Raw genomic sequence first — 4720 nt, forward strand, 5'->3', positions numbered from 1 at the left:
GGGTTTTCTCGTTGTTTTGTTGATGGTTTCTTTTGCTGTGCAGAAGCTTTTTATTTTGATGTAGTCCCATTTGTTCATTTTTTCTTTAGTTTCAAGTGCCCTAGGAGCTGTATCAGTGAAGAAATTGCTTCGGCATATGTCTGAGATTTTGTTGCCTTTGGATTCTTCTAGAATTTTTATGGTTTCCTGTCGTACATTTAAGTCCTTTATCCATTTTGAGTTTATTTTTGTGTATGGTGTAAGTTGGTGGTCTAGTTTCATTTTCTTGCATATATCTGTCCAATTTTCCCAACACCATTTATTGAAGAGACTATCTTGGCTCCATTGTATGTTCTTAGCTCCTTTGTCAAATATTAATTGAGCATATTGGTTCGGGCCGATTTCTGGGCTCTCTATTCTATTCCATTGATCTATATGCCTATTCTTGTGCCAGTACCAGGCAGTTTTGAGAACAGTGGCTTTGTAATACAACTTGATATCTGGTATTGAGATCCCACCTACTTTGTTCTTTTTCAGGATTGCTGCAGCTATTCGGGGTCTTTTTTTATTCCAGATGAATTTTTGGAAAGTTCGTTCTAGATCTCTGAAGTATGCCGTTGGTATTTTAATGGGGAGTGCGTTGAATTTATAGATTGCTTTGGGTAGTATGGACATTTTAATGATGTTGATTCTACCAATCCATGAACACGGTATGTTCTTCCATCTGTTTATGTCTTCCTCTATGCCTTTTTTCAACGTCCTGTAGTTTTCTGAGTAGAGGTCTTTTACCTCTTTAGTTAAGTTTATTCCTAGGTAGCTTAATTTTTTTGGTGCAATGGTAAACGGGATTGTTTTTATAATCTCTCTTTCTGAAAGTTCACTATTGGTGTATAGAAATGCCTCAGATTTCTTGGGGTTAATTTTGTATCCTGCTACATTGCCAAATTCATGTATTAAGTCTAGTAGCTTTTTGATGGAGTCTCTAGGGTTTTGTATGTATAATATCATGTCGTCTGCAAATAAGGACAGTTTTACTTCCTCTTTTCCAATTTGGATGCCTTTTATTTCTTCTTCTTGCCGAATTGCAATGGCTAACACTTCCAGTACTATGTTGAACAGGAGTGGTGAGAGGGGGCATCCCTGTCTTGTTCCTGTTCTTAGGGGAAATGGTGTTAGTTTTTGTCCGTTGAGTATGATGTTGGCTGTGGGCCTGTCATATATGGCTTTTATTATGTTGAGGTATGATCCTTCTACTCCCACCTTGCTGAGAGTTTTTATCAAAAATGGGTGTTGAATTTTGTCAAATGCTTTTTCTGCATCAATTGATATGACCATGTGGTTTTTTTCTTTCAATTTGTTTATGTGATGTATCACGTTTATTGATTTGCGGATATTGTACCATCCTTGCATCCCTGGGATAAATCCTACTTGGTCATGGTGTATGATCTTTCTGATGTACTGCTGGATCCGATTTGCTAAGATTTTGTTGAGGATTTTGGCATCTATGTTCATGAGGGATATTGGCCTGTAATTCTCTTTCATTGTGTTGTCTTTACCTGGTTTTGGTATTAAGGTGATGCTGGCTTCATAGAATGAGCTTGGAAGTGTTTCTTCCTCTTGAATTTTTTGTAGTAGTCTGAGGAGGATAGGTTTTAGTTCTTCCTTGAATGTTTGGTAAAACTCCCCTGTGAAGCCGTCTGGTCCTGGGCTTTTGTTTGATGGAAGCTTTTTGATGACTGCTTCAATTTCTTCCATAGTTATTGGCCTGTTGAGATTTTTAGATTCTTCCTGATTGAGTTTTGGAATGTTGTATTTTTCTAGGAATTTGTCCATTTCCTCCAGGTTGTCTAGTTTGTTGGAGTAAAGCTGTCCATAGTATTTTTTAACAATCATTTGTATTTCTGTGGGGTCTGTTGTTATTTCGCCTCTATTGTTTCTGATTTTATTTATTTGGGTCCTCTCTCTCTGCTTCTTGGTGAGTCTGGCTAGAGGTTTATCAATCTTGTTTATCCTTTCAAAGAACCAGCTCTTGGTTTCATTGATTTTCTGTATTGTTTTTTTGGTCTCTATGTCATTTATTTCTGCTCTAATGTTTATTATCTCCTTCCTTCTGCTCACTCTGGGGTTTTCTTGTTGCTCTCTTTCTAATTCTTTGAGTTGTAGGGTTAGATGATTTACTACCATTTTTTCTTGTTTTTTGAGATAGGCCTGTAGAGCTATAAACTTCCCTCTCAGGACTGCTTTCAATGTGTCCCATAGGTTTTGGATTGTTGTGTTTTCATTGTCATTAGTTTCCAGGATGTTTTTAATTTCTTCTTTGATCTCATTGGTAACCCAATCAATATTTAATAGCATGCTATTCAGCTTCCAGGTGTTTGAGTATTTTGGGTTGTTTTTATTGTAGTTTATTTCTAATATTATGCCATTGTGGTCTGCGAAGATGCTTTTTATGATTTCAATCTTCTTGAATTTGGGGATACTTTGCTTGTGACCCAATATGTGGTCTATTTTTGAAGATGTCCCATGAGCACCTGAGAAGAACGTATATTCTCTGGCTTTGGGGTGAAGTGTTCTGAAGATGTCTATTAAGTCCATCTGATCTAGTGAGTCATTTAGGATTGCTGTATCTTTGCTGGTTGTTTGTCTATAGGACTTATCCAGTGCTGTCAATGGTGTATTAAAGTCCCCTACTATGATTGTATTGTTGTCGATCTCTCCTTTGATATCTTCCAGGAGTTTTTTTTATGAATTTGGGTGCTCCTACATTGGGTGCATATATGTTTACCAGGGTTATATCTTCTTGTTGTATTGATCCCTTTAGTATTATGAAGTGGCCTTCCTTATCTCTTGTTAAGGCCTTCACTTTGAGGTCTATTTTGTCCGATATAAGTATTGCTACCCCAGCTTTCTTTTCCTTTCCATTTGCCTGAAAGATATTTTTCCATCCTTTCACTTTCAGTCTGTGTGAGTCCCTTCTAATGAGGTGGGTTTCTTGTAGACAGCAGATGTATGGGTCATGTTTTTTTATCCATTCAGCCACTCGATGTCTTTTGGTTGGAGCATTTAGTCCGTTTACATTTAAAGTTATTATTGAAAGGTACTTGTTTGTAGCCATTTCTTTTTTTGTGTGGCTGTTTTCTTTCTGAGCTATTTATTCCTTATTTTTATACCAGTCCCTTTAGCATTCCTTGCATTGCTGGCTTGGTGGTGACAAACTCCCTTAGCCTTTTTTTGTCTGTGAAGCTTCTTATTTCCCCTTCAAGTTTGAATGATAGCCTTGCTGGATAGAGTATTCTTGGATTCAGTCCTTTGCTTTGCATCACTTTGTAAATTTCAGTCCATTCTTTTCTGGCCTGATGTGTTTCTGTTGAGAAATCATTTGACAATCTAATGGGAGATCCCTTGTATGTAACTTTCCGTCTCTCTCTTGCAGCCTGTAAGATTCTCTCTTTGTCCTGAACATTTGCCATGGTGATTATGATGTGTCTTGGTGTGGGTCTTTTCGGGTTCACCTTGTTTGGGACTCTCTGGGCTTGTGTGACTTTTTTCTTCCCCACCTCAGGAAAGTTTTCTGATATTATTTCTTCGAAAAATATGGAACGCTTCACGAATTTGCGTGTCATCCTTGCGCAGGGGCCATGCTAATCTTCTCTGTATCGTTCCAATTTTAGTATAGGTGCTGCCGAAGCGAGCACCAGAGTCTGTACTCTTAAGCATTACGTTCATTATGTTGACTCACATTACATTATATTGACTATTTATTTCCAGGGCAATAAAATAAAATCTAAAGAAAAATTACACGCAATTCTGATTGCTTCACATCTTTTGTTGGCAAATGAATTGCTCTTGGTAAGTAGACTGAAATTTGTAAATATGCTAGTCCTTAAATTCTAAGAAATCTCAAAGGAAAATTTATTCATGACTTGGGAATTCATTTAAAGAACATTTAGAAGAAAATAGAAGGACAATTTAAAAAATAGAGTGGGACTTACAATGCTGGATTAAAAATGAATCATGGGCCAACATAAAGAGTGTGTTATATGCACTGACATATAAATACTTGGAACAAATGAAAAGGATTATTGAGAAGAGAAAAAGACCCAGGAGAGACTTTATTATTCAAGTATTCAAAATCTAAGATACCAAAGTTATGTATCTGCTTAGGGGATCATCATTGATCACTCATACGCATTTTTTCTTATTTGACAATAGTGTTTACTTCTGCATCAAGAACGTTAATTGGGCTTGGGGTATGCATGACACCTGGAAGAAGACGCTCAAAGTTCATTCATGACTTCAAAGATTTGCCAAGGATGATGAGGTTACAAAACAAGACTGATTAAGATGTCTAAGTACTCCAGCTTAGGTGTGAATGAGGATGACATTGAGGCACTCCTAAAAATGGTTTCCAAATAATTGACTAATGATGAAAAACTGTTGGAACTGGAACAGGAATGCATAGCTGAAGAAGAGGCAAAAGAAAAGGAAACTGCAGGAGAAAAAAAAACCACCACCAAGAAATTTCACAGTGAGGGGTTTAGCAGAAGCTTTTCCAGAATTCAATAAGCTCCTTAAAACACTTTGAAAATATGGACCTCAAAAAATTTTTCATTAATAGAGAGGAATGTTCATAGTGCATTATCTGCTTGCAAGCAAATCTATGATGAAAAAAAGAAACCAAGAGAAGCACCATGGATACATTTCTGAAAAGAATGAGACCTCCTCAAGAAGTCTTAGGTCC

General features: G+C 36.9%; 1 non-coding gene across 1 annotated transcript; it reads right to left on the reverse strand.

Moving 5' to 3' along the window:
• Positions 1–3567: 3567 nt before the first annotated feature.
• LOC132232000 (U6 spliceosomal RNA) lies at positions 3568–3674 on the reverse strand. Its single transcript, XR_009452164.1, has one exon. It is a non-coding gene; the product is annotated as a U6 spliceosomal RNA (small nuclear RNA).
• Positions 3675–4720: the final 1046 nt, after the last annotated feature.

This window comes from Myotis daubentonii, chromosome 3 (genome assembly GCF_963259705.1).
Source record: "Myotis daubentonii chromosome 3, mMyoDau2.1, whole genome shotgun sequence".
In the NCBI taxonomy this organism is placed as follows: Eukaryota; Metazoa; Chordata; class Mammalia; order Chiroptera; family Vespertilionidae; genus Myotis; species Myotis daubentonii.